The sequence below is a fragment of the Amblyomma maculatum genome, chromosome 1 (genome assembly GCF_055883805.1).
Source record: "Amblyomma maculatum isolate TAMU_Amacu chromosome 1, ASM5588380v1, whole genome shotgun sequence".
In the NCBI taxonomy this organism is placed as follows: domain Eukaryota; kingdom Metazoa; phylum Arthropoda; class Arachnida; order Ixodida; family Ixodidae; genus Amblyomma; species Amblyomma maculatum.
In genome coordinates, this window is record NC_139344.1 from 387,838,947 (window position 1) to 387,862,727 (window position 23,781).

The 23,781-nt window shown below is 47.3% G+C and overlaps 1 protein-coding gene and 1 long non-coding RNA gene across 2 annotated transcripts in view; both read right to left on the reverse strand.

Moving 5' to 3' along the window:
- Positions 1-23,781, reverse strand: part of LOC146208473 (uncharacterized) — a 122,975-nt gene that overhangs the window by 39,199 nt on the left and 59,995 nt on the right. The gene's annotated exons all lie outside the window — the stretch shown is intronic.
- Positions 1,579-3,340, reverse strand: LOC146208475 (uncharacterized). The gene is made up of 3 exons (XR_014704997.1): positions 2,816-3,340; positions 2,589-2,728; positions 1,579-1,761 (listed from the first exon to the last, which is right to left on the reverse strand). It is a non-coding gene; the product is annotated as an uncharacterized LOC146208475 (long non-coding RNA).

Consider the following 23,781-nt stretch of genomic DNA (forward strand, 5'->3'; position numbering starts at 1 on the left):
TATTCCGTTGATGTTTTGATGTTGATTGTTTAGTCTCTATAAGGTACACAAACTGTGATGTTAATGCTTCCTATGGTGTGTTCAGAGAAAGAAAATACTTTATTCAGAAATTTGATATAGTGACCGAGGAGAGGACGAGCTTGTTCAGCCAGGTCTGGACAGGGATGTGCAGTATGTTGTATTTCGCGCAGCAGGCTGTGTTTGTTAGTGGCACATTGTTGAAACGTTGTCAGTGTCTGTTCATGTTGAATGGTTTCCCCCCCCCCCCCTTTCGACGGGAAAGGCAAACACATCACGCAAGCCTGGTGCGCGATGCCGGAGGCGAGCTGGTGAATCTGCTAAATTTCCCTGGTCTTATAAACAAGGGGCCCACCAGTGAGGTGTGCAGATTACCTCGAAGGCGAAGAATGTGTACTAGTTTTGAAGTGTCATCATGGAGTCTGTGCAGTGTTTCAAAAAGATGTTCATTTTACACACATTCCTCATTCTATTACCTTTCCATGTTGTGTGCATTATGTACAAACCATTTCAATTGAAAAGCCAGTTTGCACAAAAGATGCTTTTTTTGATTATTTGGTGAAAACAACTTGGAAAATAAATTCCAAGGTCAAAAGTAGGTGACAATTAAGTAAAGAGGTGCTTATCACATGGTTATGGTGTATGAAAGAGCGCTGAACACGGGTTGAGGGGAGCCTCAGTTTGAAAGCTGAGCCCACATTTCGATTTTGGTTGGTTGGTTTGTAGGGTTTAACGTCCCAAAGCAACTCAGGCTATGAGAGACGCCGTAGTGAGGACTCCGGAAATTTCGACCACCTGGGGTTCTTTAACGTGCACTGACATCGCACAGCACACGGGCGTCTTGCTTTTCGCCTCCATCGAAAAGCTGCCGCCGAGGCATTTTGGCTAGCAAATCAAGGTTCCTCCTCAACCCATGTTTAGTGCTGTTTTGTATTGAGTAGCCATCTTATTTCCCTCGTTCTACCATGTTTATGGTGTAAAATATTTTTGAACGCTCATGTCTTAGCTGCCTCTACTGTCTTAAAGCTGCTCAGCAGTCCCCTTGCAGTTTTACACGTTTTATTAGTGTACATAACATCTGCTCATACATTGCCTTAACAATGTATGTGTGATGCTTATTTTATTTTCACTAGAATTTTGTAATCATTCAGCAATCATTGTGGGCACTGCAGCCTGGTATTTGTACACCATTCTCCTAACAGCTGTTACAGCATTTAGCACTGCGAGCAAGATCTCTAGTAGTATACCATCCAGCTGGCATTTTTACCTCTGATATGTAAGCGTTTTGCACACTGTACCATGCATACAGTACCTATTTGTATAGGTAGCTTCAATATGTTGAAAGGGAGTGGCTTCTTTGAGCCGATAATTATTCTGCAATATACATGTCAATGTTGTATGGTCATTGTACATCAAGGTAAGTGTGCTGGTATGTATGATGTCTCTTTCTCAATAAAAACACTCGAGTGAAATACAGCGGCCAAGAAATAAGTGCTTCTACTGAGTATATGTGGCAGTAAAAAATCTTTGGTGCCATTTTCTGATTCCAATAAGCGTCATGGATATTTATTACCTTGCTGTAACGCTACGCTTTTCGGTTTAAGCATGTTTACCACACAGCTAGTGACCGCAGCCAACTGTGCCAGGCTGCAAGGTGATAGCAGAGAAGGGACAGCAAGTTGGGTCTGGGATGACTTGGCATTGGTGTAAGCAGCCATGACTCCAGTGGGTAGTCACTGTCTCCTGCATAACCAAACAATGACATCCACTTAAGTCCGCCTTTTGCATGTTCTAGTATACAATCAAAGATCCATACCAACTAGCCCGCAGTGAGGTGGTAAACATTCACAGGAATGTTGGCAACGTGTCACAGGGCTGTCCAAGCAAGCATCATTTTAAGGATAGCCTTGTAGCTTCACAGTGATATAAACAAAAATGTGTTAAGATTACCTGCACAACACAAGCGCTACGGTTTCTTAGGCAGTAAAGAGATTTCAAACATTGAATATTTGGTTCCTAGTGCCATAACACTAAATTTGTACATTAACAAGCATTCATATGCATAACTATAGTCCGTCTTATGCATGCAGCTTCAGCGAATTCAGACAATCGATCACTCGCCGAAATACAAGTCAGCTTCTCTGTAAGGCTCGTAATCCAACCAAAGGGTATCGTTGTCACACAACAGACTTCTAGTTCTTGCTGAAATGAAAAGAAGCAGGCGCTTTTTGCAGCGTACTCACACTTTCGAGTAGCGAACGTGTCGTAGGGAGGGAGCGTAACGAATGGGGACAAGGCACTACAATCCCTAGTCCCTTCGTTCTGTATTTTGAGGTATATACAGGTATTGAACTTTCGTCAGGTGTCGCTGGGTAATCTCGAAGACAACAGCTGGAAAGAAAAGAGATCTTTCCTCTGTTCGTTTTTTAACATTGCGAGGGGGAACGAGTCCTTTTGGTTAGAAAACAAGACTTGCAGAGAAGCCAACTTACAGCAAGTGGTCGATTGCACATATTAATGCATATAATCAATATCGTTCGATAACCGACGCGGGTTTTTTTACAGCTTACCCAAGAAAAAGTCGCAGGCGTTTAGCAGGCCTTCGTTCACCTTTCGGCGTGCAGGAGTACCGCTAGACGAACGCGTTGTTTGGAGTCCTTGGTCCCACGGGGCAACGAGGGTCAAAAGTGCGTATGTTCGCGTCGCAGATCTGTAATAAAATAGGCACAATACAAGTTTACAATGACGTTTCGAAGTCGTAGCCAAACACACACAGTCAAAACCAACATTTACTCACTACTGTGATGTTCACAACGTAGAACCCCTTGCCTAGCGACTTCTTTCCATATCGCACCGCGGCACCTTGACGACAATCAGCGTTCCGCCCGATGGCTTCCGCTATCAGCGCACGCACCTGCTGATCGATGCCTATGCGATGCAAACGATGTTACGTTCCCGACGCAAGCTGGTAGCCCCCGATAGCAAAAAGACGCGGTGCGCATGCAGCCGCAGTGGCTGCGCACTCGTCCGTGAGCTGCGTGAGCCCCCGTTCATCGATGTTCGTCGGCAATCGCCGCACAGTCACTCCACTTTCTGCTGGTTTCCGAGTTGAACACAGTCGGAACAACTAGACCGGTACGTCAAACGCGTCTTCGTCCTCCCTTCTACGCCGTGGATCGCACCGACACAACTGTCACACAGCCAGCGCAACGCAAGGAACACAGCCGCCATTTTCGCTCTACTCAGTTGACTGGTTTTGGGGTTACCTCGTTTCGCTCACAATTTCAGTCAATATTCAGCTCATGGGCAACGTCACCACTTTAGTCTTGTTGATGACGTACCCACAGTCACCGGTGAGATCAGTGATGACGCAAAATTTCAATATGGCCGCCGACCAATAGGAGCAGGGCAAGTTGAGCGGTTTGAGACTGGTTTTGTATTGAGAGCGTTATAGAATTCCCCCCCTGGAAGTATAGTGTACTAGAACTAGAAGTGGCCTCCTGTGCGAAGCTAGGGCCGGCGTGCTGCACACCCGATGACTTCGAGCGAAGTTCTCCTCTGGGCTGGACACGGCATGCCCCCGATGTTAAATTGCTGAGGAGACGATCCAACATATTGTATTGGAGTGCCCACAGCTATCGTCACCACTCCCTCCGGCCGCGCATGCCATGACGGACACAGACGACATGCTTGCGATGGCAATCGGGCTGCGCTATGAAGTGCATGACACAAGCAGCAAAAACAAGGCAGTGGAAACGATGAAACGACGCCTTTAGCACTGGTGGCGGGGACGTCTGGACGATAAATTCTTGTGAAGAACCCACTGGCGTTGTATGGAACGTTTGTTTTCGGCCTGATCCAGAACCCACTGTGATCACCCGTTGAAAATGGTTTGGGCCATATCATCATCATCATCATGACTAAGTAGACGCCAGACAGACTTTCCTTTGTAGTCGCCCGTAACTGGACCTTGTTAATAAACAATGATGTCAAATAGTAAACTGGTACCCGCGCTTAGCAAACATATAATAGTAAAGTGTTTTACAGAAATCATCACCTCCTTTCCCCTGCCGCTGCGGTGAGAGGTGAGATTTCAGTTTTGAGAAGAACACATTCGCTGTCGATTTTTTTTTTTTTTTGACACATCGATGCAGTCGCAAATTAAGCTGCGAGCACATGGCTGCGAAGCGTAGACTTCCCAGCATTCCCGCTTTTCCACACTGCATTACCCCCCCCCCCTCCTTCCCACACCACCCCCTTGGTTGAGTGGGGCATCCGGTGGCGATCGGATTTCCCTTAGCGTCATTCATCATTTTTCTTTCTCCTCCTTTCCACGGAGAAAGGACAGGCAGGATCGCGTTCGGTTATTTATTTCGCACGTTTGATGAGACGCGACCACAAATCATTTCACTGTAGCGAACCTTCCTTTTCTTCATCTCGTTAAACTCGGAAGACCCATCCATGAAAGCAGGCATCTGCTGCTGGGAATTGCTAATTTAGCGGGGCTAAAACATGTTCCGTGAGTTCAAAGATGCAAGTGGCGTCTATTGGGTAAAATAAAAAATGAAAATCATTGATACACAGAGACACACACGACACCTTTCAACCTCATGCGAGTACGACCTGCCCGAACAAGCTAAAGCTACGACATATGCTTCTCGTGACGCAGCGATAACATTGTGTCCGATTAATGCGTGCATTTCACCCAGTACTCCAGTCATATTGAATATCAGTTGCTCGGCGTTAAAAAGAAAAGAAAGGAAACCTCCCCGATAAACGAGAAAAGATAACGCTGTACACGACATCAACGCTTGTGAAGGTCGACTTCATAGGCGTTCGAGAGAGCGCTACCATGTGTTGGCCGACAGACGCTCTGGGCGGCTGCCGGAGAACATCCCTGGCACGTAATCTGCTCGGGCAACTGTCCTGCAAGCCAAACAGCGCACCAGGGGCCGCAGCTGCGCGGACGGCGTTTTGACGCGCTCCTCGTGATGTATATCCTTCTTCCCGGTTCAAAAAGCGTTGGCGCCTCCCGATGTGGGGCCCCTATATATCCATCGGCGTGCTGGAGACGCTGTAGAGAAGAAGGGAGCCGGGGTCGGGCTTCGCTAAGTGCGGAGGGGGCTCGGACCGAGTGTCGGCGGCCGCGGGGGTGTCGGGTGTCAAGAGGAACGCCGCCGACACTCCCGCCCTCCCTCCATCCCTTCCCCTGGTTGCCTCCGTCGTCGTCATCATCACCCTAATGTAAGGCGGGAAGGGCCCCTTCAGGCCCTCACCCGACGCTGTTGGGGAGAGGGTTTGTGAGCTATACTGCGAAGCGGCGGCCAGATTTGAGCGGCGCGTTCTCTTTCTCGCTAATGGCAGCGGCTTTGGGCCCCCAGTCCTGGACCTCCGGGACCCGCACAGCGGGTGTATGTACATGATGGAAAACGGAATAGGCGGCGGCCTTTTTTCGAGCGATCGCGTAACGAACAGCCTCGTTTTAGCCGCGATTTTGCCAGGAATGCTTGGCTATGCTCTCTCTGCACCCTCGTTCTAACCCCTCTTCCCCTCCCACCTTCCGACTGCCTCTTCACTCAGAACTGCGCGCGCTCTCGATGAAAGGAAGGAGTTTGAAAGCACGCGCAGATGGCGCGGAACGGATGGTGACCCTGTCGTCGTCGCTGCTAGGAAACTATAACGGATTTGGCACGAAGGAAACTGGTCGGACTAAAATTCAAAGATGAGGGCGACAGGGACTAAACGTCATATGCTAATTAAAAAAGTAGAGCGGCGGAAGCAGGAATGTTCGGCAGCGTGGCTGAAGGCAGAAAGTGAAGGGGCTAGAGAAATTTATTGACAGCGAAAGGCAGAGAGGTCGGCTTGATAGATAATTGTCTGTCCTTCTACCCCGCTTTACGGGAGGGGAAGAGAAGGAAGTTATGATAGGTGAAGATTTCGCCAAACGAGAAATTTTGCATACGAAAACCAAGTTCAAGAAAAGCATTTACATTGCTCAAAATGTGACTGGTTCCTCCGAGAGGAACCCATAAGCCACATCCTGACGGGTACTCGTTTGAAAACTTTGACCATTGTGGGAATCGGGGCAACGTGTGAAAAGGAAAACATCCACTGCTCCCACTAGCAATAACGCGCTTCTGGATCTCGGCTGGCATTTCTTGCACCAGAATCTAATAAAGGAGGCAATGGCTTGGCTTTTCACTGGTTGAAGTGGAGGGGAGGAAGGTAGAAGCGCTTCGCGGGCGCGACGTGCGAAACTCGGCACCGCATATTTCGGATGCAGGCATGCCGTCGCTGAAGCGCGGTGGTGTAATCGCTCGATCGGAGAGCGAGCGAACCGTGAAACGTGCCTCGAGGTATGTGTGCACGGGCGCTTGCATGTGCTTGCGAAGCGCGTGCGTCTCGGCTTTCCTGCGGAAGTGCGCCCGCGTTAAGGCCGCGCGATAACGCCTGCGCATAGACGAAGCAGCAGTTTTCGTGTCTTACGCCTCGCTTACAGGGTGCGAGATTTTGTTTTCTCCCGCCATGTGGTAGGCTTGCCGTATCACCTTGGACCGCGTTTCGCTTGGGAGGTTTCGACTCTGAAGCGTCAAGATTGTGTCAGTAGCGAACTAGCGCCAGGTTTTGTTCAAGTCGCTTTGCTTCTGTGACCTGACTAAACTCCATATTTTAAAAGCAGCATAAATTACATGACGTTACAACGTACAGGGGTAGCCAAAAGGTCCCAGGCGCTGTCTCCTTCTGAGCAGTATAATTAGGCAGCTACGACAGCCCCAAGTCTCAAAATGGCTGTGCAGGGTACAAGAAGCATTATTCTAACTTCCGAGATAATCGATTGTTTCGCTGGGATCTCAAGTGCCAGAATACGCCAACCAGAAGCAGAACCTGCGGCCTGGAAACTTTGACTACCCTGTACATTAGCCCCTCCCCCTCCTCTGCAAATTTTACTCGTACTCTACTAACGCGAAGCTGCTTTCATAGCACGAGTCGGCCTTAGTTCAAACAGAGAACCTAACATGATGCACTATAGCGCTCAAACATACAGCCTTCGTCAAAAGTGTACAGACCAAAGAGTCTGCTTCTGAGCCGTGTAGTGGCGCCGATTTAGCATTAGTGGAGGTCGTTCCCATTGGAGAGGGTAGGGCAAAAAAGATTGCCATCAAGAGATTTGGAACACTGGAAATGCATTACAAACTACACGAAGTGGCTCAGAAGCAGACCCCTCGGGCTCTACACTTTTGATAAAAACTGTACATGTGTTCGCGGAAGGAAGTATTACAGCAAGAAGGAGTCGTTCACGGAAGCCCTTTTGGGAGTCAAATGACGCTGGCTAAAATGCAAACATTTAGCAGAAAAATCATCGATACAGAGCTGCATCTTCGCGAAGTTCGTGTCGCCTTCGCCTCTCATGGCAAGTATTCAGACGCTGTAGTTTTCGTTTAAGGATAAACACGCCTTGGAGAACATTCTGTACTTCTGCTGTCTTTCTTTCTTCCGTCTTTTCATTCTTCCGTCTTTTCATTCTTTTCTATTTTAATTATTTCCTTTTCCTTCCACCGGCACCGGTAAGAGAGAGAAAGAACTTTATATAGACCAAAAAGTATTGTAGAGCTCCCGTGGTTGGGTCCTGACTACCGCGGTCTCTGATACCCATGCTGGTCCATTGAACAAGCCAAAGCTGGTCTTCTGTAATTATGATAAGGTACGTATGATAAGAAATATGTAACGAGCACGGGCTTCTCCTGAAGATTGTCTTTCGTGATGCAGGTTCTTAAATCTCTCAGATGCAGTGTAAAAGTGCCGAGACACGAGTACTGCTTTCAGAGTTATTTATGAAACACTCGGCACTTATGAAAACGGCTTGCGACACGAATACCCGAGAACAGGATGCACGCTTCTCGCTTCGCTATCTAAATTAGGAAGTTTCCGATTCATTGAGCGACAGCGCAGTTCCGGCGACGCCGCACGCCTTTACGACATTTGACTGCAGAGTGTGTAGTGCGTCGCCGAACCCTTGGAAACCAGCCGGGTGCGAGCGAGGAATTCCGACCTCTCAGCAACGGGGTTTCCGTGCCTCGGGCAACGTTTCCGACCAGGCGAGTCCTAAACGACCCAGACACAAAGCAAGTTAGAGAGGGAGGGCCACGAGGTTTGCGCTCCTGTCGTGCTTGGCATTCGCGTACACACGCAGTTGTTGTGTGTAGTGTACTTCGAGGAGACAGGCAGGAGACAGACAGAAGAGCATGGCCCAGACAAACCGGAGCTCCCGCCACGCGGACGAAAGATGAGGGGCAGATGGGGGAGGCATGGGGGTGGCGGAGGGAACAGAGGCAGCACGTAGCAGCGATACATGATCTGCCCCGCTTCTGCAGCGCTGGAGTCGGACCAGGAGACGCCCGCTCATGTGGCAGCCATTCATCATACGCCCTGCGCGAAGCGGCGCGTCACGGATCGCGCAAGACAGTTCCCGGAGCACGCTGCCTCTCCAGCCTCTCGGCTTCCTTCGCAAGAGGCTGCTCGTCGGAGTGGAGGATGAGCGAGCGCACCAAGCAGGCTGGGGAGCGTTGAGACAGGGTGGTGGGTAGTCCTCGACATTGACTTCCCGGGAAATATGTTTTAGCTTGGAAGGGGGGGGGGGGGGGGGGCGTATCTCCACGATATGCCGTCTGACGCTCGCGTTTTCTGTCAACTCCAAGGGGCCCCAGGGAGAAAACCCCTGTCAACCGTCGGAGACAGCCTTAAGATGGAGACGCCGGAATTGGTTTGTCATGTCGAACGTCTACACGGGAACAGCGTTTTCTTCCCTTTGCGAGTTCGGCAAATATATATATATATATATATATATATATATATATATATATATATATATACAGTGGAGAGTGGAGCCATGTGAAGTGCGCAAAAATAATTGCCGCTCCTCATCGATAAAGGTACACTGATTCTGTACGAGGCATCTTGCGCGCCTGAACTCAGCGTCACTGTACCTCCCTCACGACGCCTTTAACACGGCCGCTCATTCTGAGGAGCTTTCAGAGCGAAGGCGATCAACAACGCACTACGCGCCATGTACGTGGGCTGGTGTTTCGTTCATTTAACTCATTTTTTGTTTATTTCCTATTTAGCTAAGTGGTGGTTTTCTGGCCCCGTTGTGTTTGCACCAACAGCTGCTTACAGAATTCAGTCTCAAGGAAACTTCCTTCCCAAAGGAGGAAATTTCTCTCAAACCTCTTTTTGTTTCATATACTTCGTATACGCAGTCTTTATTCACTAAAATATACACAGTAAGGACTGGCGGACTCGTTTACACAAGGTAAACTGATGTAACCAGAACGTTTTCCACAATGTTTGATATATCGTTTCTGTCTTAGCCGTTCCCTCGCGCAGTGAGTATACTGAACACCCATGTACAACACGTCACACGAAATGCTCTCTAAAAGATGAGCGCACTGTATTCGTACTCTCCCAAATATGCTGCGTCATTAAGCTCGGCAAGCAAAATTACTCCTTAGAGGAAAACAGTGAGATTGAGTGAGAAAAGTATTGACTATACTGAGGGAACTTCAAACCGGCGGTATCTGTAATGTTTCATCACCAACACCCGCACCATTATCATCACTATCAGCAGCGGACGACGTACATTACTGGATAAATAGCTCTACTCGGCTGACATCCTATAATTATGTCCTGTTGTGAGCGAGGCCGCTCGAAACCATGCAAATCTCCTTATTACTCCTTCCCTCGGCAGCTCCCCCGGCAACGGAATTTTCCCTTTCTCTCTGTACCCACTCAGTTAATGTGACGGATGATCAGTTATATTTTATCTAGTATCTACATCACATGCCGTGCCCAAGTTCTCTACGTTAACTAGCTGATGATAATTAGTGATAATTAGGTCTGATAAAAGCCGGCGCAGTGCCTCTGGCGGTACATATTTTACCAGATGCCAGCCAGAATTTCCCAGTGCTTGCTCCTTATCCGCGGATATTGCGCAGCCCACCCACTGGGACTGGACTGCGTTGACCAAAGTTTCGCCTGAACCAATGCGTCAGTACTCGCACCGGGCAGACTTTGCACGTTAGTTTTTTTGGTGCGAATATGACGGGCTAGTAACCAGACGAAGTAGGCGATATCCGCAGCAAGAGAGTAAGATGCTTAAAGTGCAGGTGTCCATTAATACTGGCAAGCGCGTGATCGGTTCATTAAATTCGAATAATACATTCTGTCGAGAGAGGCAGGTCAGACAATTGTTCACTTTTCCCCTCGCCATCGACCATTTTCCTCGCCTTCGTCTGAGACAATGTTTAAAATCGCCACGGGCGCACACCACGAGAAGGGAAGACAAAAAAGTAAATGTGCGGTACATTTGCAGCGCGTTCACGGGCGAGTCCCCGTCCTCATGCTTGGGGGAGTTCGGTGGCCGCCGCCGCATATCTTCTCGGACGTTCGGGGAGGCCTGGGTCCCGTGCATCTCCGGCTCATGCCAACAGACAGCAGCATGGTGGACGATCCCGCCGCCGAAACCGGAAGACGATCCCGGTGCTGCGGAGTCTTGGAGATGTCACGAGCCCCTTCTGCAGCTCGGCTCTGACGGGCAGGGTCATCTTTAGCCTCAACTCGGATTGAGCGCGTTGCTGCTGTTGCTTCCGCCGTTGCGTAGAGAAGGAGAGCGGCCACCCAGCGTCACGGCAGGCCCTCCGAGCACACTTCCCCTCAGGGTACCCTGTCGCTGTTACAGCAGACATCGCGCCTCCCTCTTCTTCGGGTAAACAGCGCACATCATGCGGCAAAGAGATGACGATGGCCGAGATCACGGCTGAGCTGGAGAGAAAAAGGGGGAGGGAGAGAGAGAGGGGGCGCGAGCGGACGAAGGCCCGAGACGTCGACGACGCAAAAAGGCCGCTCTGCCTGTCAACGGTGGTCTCGGCGAGCGGGCAGCCGCCAGGCAAAGAGAAGCTTGTGGCGGCGGCGGCGCCGGGGCATTCCTCGTTATCCGGCTTTGCTGCTCTTGCTGCTCTTGCTTCTGCCAGCCATGTTTCGCCTTCTTTGCCTTGCTGGCTGGCTCCGCTGCTTTGCGCCCCCTCCTCTCTTCCCCCGATGCTCTTCCGCCAGATTGACGGGTCCCTGTTTGTTCAGCTGGAAACTGGGAACAGGTTCCACGCCCACCCAGCGATTTCTTCCTTTTCTGCTGCCGTAATCCCTCTCCAGAGTCTCTTGCCTTCCTCCTCCTCTACCAGGGCTCGCAGTGTGTTTTGTCTTTCCCCTCTTTCTATACTCCGTCTCTACCCTCCCTACCGATGATGGTCTTCACTCGCGCCTGTGGCCTCCGTCCTTCACGGTTAGGCCATCGGCGCATAATCTGTCTGCTACGCGGCGCTACGCTCGAACGGTCATCGTCGCGGTTTCCCGCATACGCGAACCAACGCTTGACCTCACTGTGGTGGCAATCAACATAAATCTGCCGAAGACAAGCACTGTAACTAGGGGGTCGTCCTCGACCTCGAAACGTTCCTGCGGCATGGGTGTGAGGTTTCCAAACAATCTGAGTGTCGTTAACGGTTTGCACCTTTCTTTTTAGTGTTTGTTACGGCCAGCTGTGAAGAGTTCGTTTGCAGATGCAGGGCATTTTTCTTGCCGGTTTACAGACCGTCCCCGTTGTCTTTGCGCTCTAAATGATAACTGCGGGACCTTACCTACGGCTCCAGAACTGGAGTTTACAAATATTATAGTTACACACAAACTGCTAATACTTAGAAAGGGCCTCTAGAACTTCTTGAAGTTATGTGGAGTATCCAAGTGTAAAATTACCGTGTAGAGGGGAAATTAAATGTACAACGAATTTAAAAAATGTTTTGTTTGTTTGTTTTTGTGGGGTTTAACGTCACAAAGCGGCTAAGGCTATGAGAGACGCCGTAGTGGAGGACTCCGGAAATTTCGATCACCTGGGGTTCTTTAACGTGCACTGACATCGCACAGCACACGAGCGCCTTGCTTTTCGCCTCCATCGAAAAGCGGCCGCCGAAGCCGGGATTCGATCCTGCTTCCTTGGGCACAGTAGTCGAGCGCCGTAACCACTGCTCCACCCCGGCGGGGCGATTTAAAAAATAGTTGCATGCAAATGACAGCTATTTGACCTAAGAAATACATAAATACAACCAAGCAAAATGTACATTATCTCGTAAGGCAACTTTGTGAGGCAATCGACACTCCATTTCATCATATTACATAAAACGCAGGCAGTGGGAGCCAACTGAAGTTACCTATTCGCACATGCAACGATCAGTTTGATTTAAATGACTGATTGTACCATGAAATTCCTTTTCTTGTTGTGAGTAGACAGCTGCGCAGTAGCGAAGTAATCAGTAGCTCCCACTGCTACCTTTTTTATTTCTCGTCTCGCAGTAGCTTCCAAGACTCATGTAGCAATTTTTATTGCTTCCAAATCCAGCCAGTTATGAAACATCGAATCGAACCCGAGGGAAGTTCAATGAGTTAGCAGGTATATATGCATATCCAAGGGTCGCTTATCAGTATTAGACCACTTGAGACGCAGGCAGCTGAATAAGTGGTACAATATGGGTACACTTTTTCAATGAATATACACTGAATATTGAAAGGTTGTTTCCTTCCAACGGAATAGCCAGCAGCAGTAGTTGAACACATCCATTCCCCTGGGTATTCAGCCAGCAGACACTGAATTGGCATGTATAAAGAGTCAAATATTTTTTTTTCCTGAATCATGTTGCCACTCATTTTATGAATACGTTCTAGCTGCTTACAAGTAAAAAGATTCCTTGAGCCGTTTGACACAGATAAATTTCTGTGCATCGCTTCTTACAGGCTAATTTAAAGGAAAATCAAGCCGCATAACCAACAGAATAAACTGCTGCAAGGCTCGACAATGCCTATTTAATGCGCAGGTCTGCAATGGGACATGAATGGAAAAGCCTGTGATAGGGACATGAATAGAAAAGCCTGTGATAGGCCCATGTAGGGAAAGCCACTAGTTTGTCAACCTTGGAAATGCCATTGCATTAGAGAGGTTGTTCTACATAGACTATGAAACTATGAATGGAAAAGCCAACAATAAACCCATGCTGGTAATGCCAAACTGGTTGTTCATGGGCCAATATCGGCACGAAGGATGGTCGTGCAATGGGAAATGTAGTAAACTCTTCGATAGCCAATGTTGGCCCGATATTGATTCCACTGTTTTCCAATATTGAACCATCGTCGGTCGAATGGTGGTGTGCTGCTTAGGATGGTTGCATCACCCGCGAGCTGAGTAGTCGAGCTTTGTTGGTATTATTGTGGTCGGCAGTCTCGGCATATTATTTCCCTCAAACTCTCTCAAACATGTCCATCTTTTCAGCATCCCTAGTCGGGTCACGTAAGATTATGCAGCATGGAGTGAGAAGCACATAACTAGAATTTTGCAACCTCAGTGTGCTTGATTATGGGCCTATTATGGCCCTTTGCAAATGGCATGCAGTAAAAGAACTCTGATAAGTTCATAGGTAGTGTAAATGACTAAACGAATTGACAAACACGCATTACAAGCGGAAATATCCTGTGCTAGCATTTACCCATATTTTGGATGCCAGCATATTGCCGTAAAATCCCAGTTTAAAGTACGGGGGGTCTCAGGGGGTGTGAACCCCTCCCCCCCCCCTCCCAACCGGTATTTAAGAGGGGTCTGGGACCCCGCCCACGCGAATGTGTAAGGACTGCATGAATACGAAGCAGGCTGCCATCTTTTATTCTTGTCAGTGGTTGTCAGAACATCGCAGTGAAACTTAATAAGAAACAATTATATTTTCCAAAATCCTGGATGACGAAAATAATTTCTCCCATTTGTATAAAGGGATGTGCGAAGCAAGCCACCAACCGTTTCCTCTCTCTCTCTCTCTCTCTCTCTCTCTCTCTCTCTCTCTCTCTCTCTCTCTCTCTCTCTCTCTCTCTCTCTCTCTCATTATTTCCCTTTAAACCTGTGCTCTGAATACTAGAGACCCTCCTGCGATGGAGCTAGACTGCGCAAAATGAGTTGCATCCGCTGCCGAGCTTGAACGGCCGCTATAATATGGCACTGTCTCTGGAAAGTTAACCTGCTTGGCAAGCGACACTACAGTTAGATATTAATTTCTTGGACTGATTCTAAAACCGATCGTTATATATGCCTCTCTATGCAACCGAAAACTAAAACCCATATGATCAGCGTAGGTTGCATGAAGTGCCCCTTTCAGCCAACATTTGAATATACTGCAGTTACCCTTGCTCAACTGTATTGACTATCTTTCGTTGAGCACTTGCAAGAGGGCGCGCACAATTCATTTATTCTTCATCCAAGTATCATCAATGAAGCATGAATCACTGGATGCTTTGCGCTGCATAGATTATTACTGCCGCTGTGTTTATAAATAAAGGTCATGGAGAGAGCATCTTGAACGTGGTAAACTTGTTAGATCCGAATGAAATATAGTATAGTGATTCCTTAGAGACTGCTAGATTGGGATCTTGATGCTCTTTCGATGCCTTGCGTCAGAGAGAACAAACGTGAATGTCTTTTTTTTTTTTTCTCTCCATCATTTATATATAACCACTCTTTGTGCAATATTTAACTGAAAAGGTTGTAGTAGGTTGTACTAAACAGTCATAGGCAGAACATAATGTTTCTTGCCCGCTTACTTGTCTGTAACGAATTACTGGTGATGCATACGTTGGTATATACGCACGGGCATTTGTCTACGACTGCCAAGGAATTTGAATTTCTTAATGCGAAAGCATTACATCGCTATGTTCACAGATTTCTGTCCGCAGACCGCGTACACAGAACGTGTCCGCAGCAGTTGTGAATAATTGAGACGTGGCAGAGGCAATGAGTGATGTCAATCGATAGAGGGTGACGTAATATTGTGTCAGAAAAATATAGGCCAATAATTTAATTAGCTAATTAATTAGATGCAAAAAATGTAAAAGTAAAGGCGAAAACGGTCTCATTAGCCAATAGCTTGGCGCCACATTTGAATGTATCAAATACTACAATCACTCAATTAAGGTGATGTCAAGGATGTGACGCCAGCAACCTGAAGTCGAGCCAAAAAAGGGCATAGGAAGGGATTGGCGCGCAATTTCAAAGCACCAAAGACTAAAATTGGTAAACAAGAAGTGAATTAATGTGATGTAGAGGATATGACGTCACGTAACCGAAAGTAGGGCCGAAAAAGGGCATAGGAAGGGATTGGCGCGCAAATTGAAAGTACCAAAGACTGAAATGGGTAAACAAGAAGTGAAGTAATGTGACGTAGAGGATGTGACGTCACGCAACCGGAAGTAGAGCCAAAAAGGGCGTAGGAAGAGATTGGCGCGAAATTTGAAAGCAACAAAGACTAAAACGGGTTAACAAGAAGTAAATTAAGCAACTAGAAGCAACCAACAGCAGCATTCGTGCTTTCGCATTACTCCAATGCAGATTCTGCAGTGCAATTTAATTTTTTTTCTCACGCTGTTCAAGTTTCGGTCGTTTGATGGCTGCGCGTCGAGGTTCAGCATTGGTAATGTTTGCCAAAGATAGACTGCGATGATATCGTCCTTTTGAATTATTAACTTATTAAATGCTTCAGGCAGCCTTTCTCAAACGCCGCATGGATAAAGAATAAATTAGTATAACAAATAGCGGCAGCATTTTGCCATTGGGTAAGCACACGACTTGTTATACTCTCTAAAGAGCCAAAACGCCTTACTGAGCTAATTGCCGTTGTTTTCTTTTTCATGTACTTTCTGCTGTTTCTGACAGTCTCATACACTCAATCAAGCTTTCGGGGTTCACTGAGACACGAAGAGAAGTTTCATAGTGATACCGTTTATGTTCGAATTAACTGTGTCACAGGCTTGCCGGAGATGTATACTAGATTGACGTGTACTAGATTGCCGGAGATGTATACTAGCTTAAAAGTATACCGGTTTACCGGGCACCTCCAACGTGCGCAGTGGAGACACCTTGCCCCACCACTGCCACGGAGCGTGTGCAGTGGTAATAGTCCCTAATATAATGTAGCCAACCGTTACGGAGGAGACGTCGTTCCCTCTGTCCGCAAATAGACCAGCAGCTGTTTTTTTTTTTTTTTTTCCTTACAAGCAGACAGTAGGAGGAGAAGAGTTCATTTCAAGTCCGGTAAATCACTAGCAACGTTTTGTACAGTGGTGCAATTCGGCTGGGTACAGTATTCCGACGTCGCGCGGTATGATTTACATCGTAACGCATTCAGAGGACAGCACCAAAAGGAAACAGGGACAAAGAAGGCACGTGAAAACGATAGGACCGCGGCCTTTTACACCTGACAAACGAACTGATGCTTGAACAATAGGCTTGATGAGCGCAAGAATGCCTTGAGAAAGGAACGATATATTCCCATTTCTCGGAACACTGTCGCTTTCGCGATCGGTCCCGCTTTCTTGTTTTTGTGATGAAACTATACTACCATTTTTCAGCATGCATATTAACGAGCGCGGGAAAATACTCGAGGCATATATATATATATATATATATATATATATATATATATATATATATATATATATATATATATATATATATATATATATATATATATATATATATATATATATTACAAAAGCAGTTACCAAGAGAAAAAGTCATGCTTCCGTCGGTCTCACAGAACCAGAGATAAAGGTTTTAGACAGCTTACGAGTTACACGTGTGTGTGCGTGTGTGCGCGCGCGTGTATGTGCGTGGAGGAGGGGGGGGGGGGGGTGAGGGTACAATACGCAATGTGAATTCCTTGTGTATGATTTTCGCGTTCCCGAAAAGTACGAACGTACGCCGCCTTGTCCTTGTCTACTTTCTCCGTGTTTCCGCCCCCGGAGCTCAGGTAGGTGCTTCCGAGTGCGATGGCAGGCAGGTGCCGCGATTGGCACAAATCTTGTTCGTTATTGTTTTATTTATTTTCAACAAACCCACTTAATGATGACCTTGGACAGTTTCAATTATAGCCCCCTCAGGAACTATTCCACGAGCTATATTTATAAGACCAATGTGTATTGCTTTGTACCCTCAGAGATACCCTTTCTATACAGTTGTTGATTTTAAATTTATGTGGTTAGATTGACTCACTCACAGTTCCTGTTTAGCAACTCGACAAGCCATTTACTGACCTGTACGAAGCGATATTGGGTAAAACTTAGTTAATCGACGTAAAACGTGACTGTGACAGTGCTCTTGGAAGGAAGCCCAAGCGTTTTGAATGCTAGAGTGCAGCAAAAAAAAAAAAAAAAAAAAAAAAAAAAAAGAAGAAGAAGCACTGGACAAGAAGGATGACGAGAAGACAGCTCTGTGTGCTTCTCGCATGCGGAAGGATCTGGTTCGATTTATAATGCCACTATGTACATCCACCTGTTTTTTAAGCGGTTCAAGATTTTCTCCCATCAAAGTGTTCGGTTTTCCTGGGGTGAAATGTTTGGAAAAGGGCCTTCGGGCAACTGAGGCCTTCCCCAATGGAAAATATTTGCACGGGTGACGAAACGCGCTTGATGCGGTGAAGCATCTTGTGGCCCATTCTTCAGAGTGCCTGTTCAAAGCTATACAGTGAGAATATTTTAAGGTGCAGTACCCTTTCTCAAGCCATGCATCCTGGGAAGCCGAGACTCAGGTTGGGCGATGGCTTGTGTTCATTACAGAAAACTGGTGTGTTATTGGCCGGCATCGGAACTCCGGTAGGAAGCCGAGGTCGGTGCGCTACCTTACAAAGCGATTGCTTTGCGGTAGAGAATCATCCTCGCATTCGGGAGATTCTGAGTTCTTTCGCAAGTGCCACAACACACCGGTTTTCCAACAGGTAAAATATTTCCCCCGGCCTGGTGTCCGCCTCTTCCTGAGTCGAATGCTTGGGAAGAAGGTCTTGCGTATCCAGCCAAGGTATATATTTAGGCGAAGCGTATATATACACACAAATCATTCAGGCGAAAAGCGGTCGCCGACGCCGTTGACGTCTATGTTGTCGTTGCCGTCGCCTTAGTCCGAGCTGAGAAAATCGGTGTTGGCGTATATGCGTACGTGATTTCGCACGAAAATTGTGACGCAACTCTACTTTGCGAAGCGTTCGTGTCTTACCAATTCACTTCCCATTTAGCATCCAACTTCTAGTGGAGTTGGAAATTATATGTTTGCGAAATTGCGATAGAGGTTCGAACCGGCGACATCTGCACATGAAGCAAGTGCAAGTCTCCACTAAGACGAGAGATACTGCACCTTCCTTTCCCCGAAAAACAACTTCAGCAAAAAAAAGTCTGCTCCAGCTTTGAGCGTCCCCTAATGTTTTTGCTAGGGAGGGACATGCAATATGCGGTAACCATGACGACAAGCAACGATCTTTGCAGGTTGAGGGGTCGTCAGAAATTGAAGTTGGCCTACGAGCAGTTCTGGAGAGTCTACGAAGGCTCCCCCCGAGTGCACACCCCTGAAGGAAGTCATGCGCCAGGCAGGAGGATGCCCACGACCGGACTTGAGCGGTGGCGGCACCGCCGTTGAATGCGGCCGTAGGTTTTGAACCAATCACCTCTTCAGCCTAGATCGGCGCTTCAGACCACTATGGGCCACGCGACCATATAGGCACACGCACATGTAGCGCAGTGTGCTCGTCTCGTCATTCTTCAAGCTCGTTTCGTATTTCTTTTGAGGTGTAAGGTTTAAAGTGCAAAAACAAGTAGTCCCATAGTTCATTTTGTCGATGCACAAGCTCGCAAAATTATTTTTAATGTGACGCAATCATGGCCGGTTAGAAGCAATTCTTAGCAACAGACAAAAAAAAAAAAAAATAAAACGCAGTGATGTTACGTGGATATAACGCACATTAAGCGGGAAGTTTGAAGCGAATGGAATGCTACTAGAATTCTAAAATTCTCATGAATTAAATAATCCAGGCACATAGTATAGCGTCGTTATTTACAATATATAAAGAAGCATGATTTGGCTTTGCGTTTGGCTTTGCACGCTGACAAGGCACCGATTTCATGACGGCGCACACATCTTTCGAAACTTATCAGCAAGCCTAGCTGGAAAAGCACAGAAGTGTATACAATGCAACCTCTGGAATCCTGGAAAATGTCCGCAACACGATGAAGAGTTAGTAACGACCTCTTCGCAAGTATATTTATCACATTACAAACGACGTTAAAAGGAATGGAGTTGCGGCTGTTACGCCGCATTTATCAGCCCGCGATGCTAATCTGTAGTTGAATTAACGAACAGTAGTATTTCTTTGTGGTGCTGCCTTTCATTCACAATATGTTCGTGCATGCGCGTGAAGCAACTTCCACGTCGCAGTTTAAACAAGTATCGTATCGAAGTTTTGTTTCTAACTTGTACATCGGGTGACCCATTAAAGTTTTTACAAAGTTCCCTTATTCTGACGTAATACTTAATGGCGTTCTTTTATGTGCTTCCGGTTTCGAATTTCGAGGAACTTAGGCTTCCCTTAATATGTGTTGTCTGTCTGAATCACTGTGAAGCAAGCTCCACTACAGCGTGTCGGGGCCAAGGCTCATATATGCTACGAATTAAATTGAAATAACAATTAAAAATGCCTTTCGAGCCGTGTGCAGGCTTTTGCAGATGGTTTCTGAGATTTCGCAAAAGGTAAAAAAAAAAAGTACTTTTTCAAGATGTCTCTATGCGCAAGGCCAAGGATGGAGACACAAACAGCGACGTGTGAGGTGTTAAGAAAATGCCACTCATTTGAAAATACAAGAAATGAGACACAGAACCCACCACTGTGATTTTTTCTGTTATCTTCGACCTGTCAGTAACACGAGGCAGGAACACCCATACACTAGCAAGACACATGGTAGCTTTTTACGGTAGCTATCCATGACTGAATTCAAATGAAAACTCGCGCTGTGAATATAATCTAGTATTTGGTAATGAGTGATCGCTGCGTGGTGCTTCTGTAGACGGTAGAGTTTGCATGCAGGGTCTGGCCAACGTCGGCAACCGATGGTCGGGAAATGTAAAGCCAGTGTGAGTCTTCAACCTCGGCCCTACCTTGTTGGCTAACATTCGGCCAAAGGAGGAGGGAGGACCACCATCCGTCTAGCTCTTTTTTATTGGGGCTAGTGCGTAAAATATGTATTCGTTATAACGCTGCTCTGCCTTCTATCGCATACACTGCAAAGTGTTTAATGTAGCTGCTGACCGCATGACCAGGAATTTCACTTGGGAAAATGAGCGATGCCAACTTATCAACTCCGCTTAGAACTTCCAAGAGAAGCTGTTTAAACAATCTATAACAAAATATCAAGCAACTTGCTCTAAATCACCGTAGTCCCAGTAACTTTGTTTTGTGGCAGTCAAAGTTATAAGAAAAATAGTGCATTAGTAGTCGATTACTTTTCTGTAATTGTTTAGTAGCTTTTCTGGGGCTATGCTGACCACTCTAGTATACATTTCGCATGGGGTAATTGTAATTGCTTTCGGTTACTTATTTTCTGTAACGTGTGCAAGACTGATAATGAGAAGGAATTCCGAGTTCCGAGATTTTGGAGAGAGTGTGAATCAGAGATGCGTGTGGTTGCGTGCCAACCACTCGCTGCTTATAGTCCGCGATAAGTGTTTGTTTTACTTAATATGCGTAGGAGAGAGGCATTCGTATGTGGCACAGTGATTGGCCAGCCCATTTTAAAAAGATTGCATACTATTGGCCCCAGAGTTGCCTGTCGTTGATTGGTCAACGGACTAACTGGAAATTTTGGTGACGTCAAGGAAGCGAGCGTTTCGGGGAGTCGAGTTCGGACAACAGTCGAGCTGGTTGTCCGAGGAGAGAGGCTAGGCTGACGGAGGTCTCCAGGAACTCCGGCCTAAAGTGTAGCAGAAAGCCACGACCTTATTCTGCTAGTCTCTGACCTCTGATCGTCCACCCATTTACTGTTTAGCTTGTTACGTTGTGATGTCGCATCTGATGACATTGTAAACTACGCTGTAAATAAATGTGTGCGGTTCACAAGGAACGGTCTCATCTCCGCGCCGCTATGTGTCGCTGAGCCACGGACACAGAGGTGGTCACCAACACTACTCTGTACGAGACAAGAAGAGAAAAATAACTCGCCTCCCTGCTCTTTTGTCATAATTGTTTTCTTTCTTGTTCTTGTATTAAAATCGTAATCCATATAAACTGGAACCTTAAAGATTAATAATCGTTTAAGAAGAGAAATAAAGGACCACGCCCACCATCGTGACGCTTTCGAATTTGTAACGACCAAGACACACACACACAAAGAAAGAAAGAAAAGAAAACATCTCTTGACGAATGCAATTCCTATCCTTCCGGCGACAGCGTACATCATCGCAGCGGGGTTTCGAATAAGCACTTTATTGAACATACAAACTGGACGTCTGACATCTTTTAAGATCTGATGACTATCTGCATATCAAATATTTTTGGAGTAGGAAATTATGCCATTCACGGCAATTTGAGATTTCCGTAACAAGACTGCGCTGCCGTATCCCACCTATAAATTTCTATCTGCACAGGTCTGGTTTGGCGCTTTCTCCAGCCTGCGCATTTTGCGGTGAACAGGAATCATTACACCATTTTTTATTGTTCTGCCTCCGCTTTACTACGTTGAGAAAACGATTGATGGAAAAACCATTGCAACAGCTTGGCCTCAGTTTAAGTAGCCCGATATTATAGTCATTTGGCGCCACCACCCTTGGCCACAGTCACAGGTCTGTTTTTACCGCCGTGCAAAATGTTTTACTGGAAGCAAGCCGTTTGGTTTGCTAAGTTTTTTAAATCACCTGTTCTACAATTCTCAGTGTCAATCTGCCGTATGTATTATGACTTTTTAATTTTTATTTCATTTATTTCACTTTTTCGTTTATTTTCCTCCACCCCTCCAATCATATTCTCTTTAGACATCTATACATACTTCAAAAACTTTCTCTGCTGCCCAATTCTTGGCCGATCCCCCTGTGTGGATATGTGCCATATGCTGTTTGGTAAACAACAACAACAACGCAATTCCGACACGATAGTGGTCAAGAGGCTGTGGATCAAAGCCGCAACAAACGCAACCAGCATCAGGACAAAAGACGCCTATTGGTATATGCCTCGTCGTTCGGTGTACATATAATATGCACACCTGAGCGTGCTCTAGTAAGAATGCTCCGGAGCGGTGCGCTTCTGTTTTTCTCCACAGAACAGCTCCGTCTGACAGCGTGGGGAACCAAGAACGAGCGAATGGGTTCGTCGTTGTGAACTTTCTGAAGGGCCCGTTTCTATGGAAGCGAAATTTACAACGTCGCCTGAATAGGCGGCGCCTGTCGTGGGCGCCAGCTCCCGCGCGGCTGCCTGCTTGCCTGCCTGCGTTCGTGTGTGTACCTGCTGCCGTGAATGCGGTCGTGCCGTTTATGAAAGCCGTTCCGCTTCTGTCGTGGCCGCGGCAGCAGCGGCTGGTGCGTGAATGCCAGCCAAGCAGGTGACTGCGCTCTGCGTCTTGCTCCTCACACGGCGCTCCGAAAACTGCTGTCCATGGCGGAGCTGTCAAAGGAGAGGAAGCTAAAACACCGGACATATATCTATATAGCTCCGCTGTCTTAGGTGCGCACTTTGTGATTTGTTCCGGTTCGGCGCACGCGTAACAGCGACGGTTTCCTTATCGGAAATATACCTAGTCTCGTGTGCGTAGGAGGTGCGCTTGCGAGAGACACCGTTACAAGGCTTTGCCGGAAAAAGGATGACCCCTCTCCTCGCCGGAGAGCAACAGAAAAGAGACGCTTTTACGAGCGGCGGTATGAATAGAGGATTCGGCTTGTATGACCGTGTGTACTGTACAACCGCATAGCGGGTCTTCTATGCAATTTGCCTTGACCCGGCTTCGCGTAGTATACGTATGCAGTAGTTCTGCCACAGTGTACCTATTGCACATGCAAGTAAGAGTAGCTATGAATTGCTGCGCTACTTGCTTTTTGACACTCTGCTTCAGGCAGAGGAAGCATGTGCCGAAGGACTGCGGCAAGCACCCTCTCGTTGTTCGCCAACGCGTAGCGGGTTTTTCGCTCTTCCTGTGCAGGGGGCGAAGTGCGACAGTTCGCCCCACACGAAAGCAGATCATTACACTGATGTGGGAGAGACATTGTCCAGGGTTCATGGCGCCATGTTGTCGGAGTCGGAGCCGTTTGTCGTTATCAAGAACATCCCCGTTCACCGGCTGTCCGACAGCAATGTTGTCCAGCTACAAGCCGGTGATAATGTGCGTAACACCTGCACATTTGTTTGTCTTGTGCTTTGAAGCTAAGTGCGATGGCGATAGCCTCCGCCTCAGCAGGCCTCAAATGATCCAGCAAGGCAGGGGGAGAATGAATGATCGACAGCCGCCCAAAATCATACTTAGAGGGAAGAGGGTGGAACACTGCATCCTTATGTACCACCATATCATCGCTTCAACACTGTCTGCGGAGGTAAGGAACGCGGGCCTGGCGTTTGGTGTAGCTTGTATTTTATGGTGAAAGTGGGGTGGTACGTGTAGTGGCTCAAGCTGAAGACGGGAGCACACTTGCACAGGGAGGATGCCTGATAGTGCCAGGCTGCATGAAGCTTGGATATCACCAATATAGTGGACAATAAATCTGCCTGCGGTAGCAGGGAGACCAAGCATAAAAAACCTGACGCTCTAATATACTGAACTAAAGCAAGCAGGTTAGCAGATTGTCACGTGGCCTGCGGCCGTTTAAATGAACTGCCCTATGACGGCGAT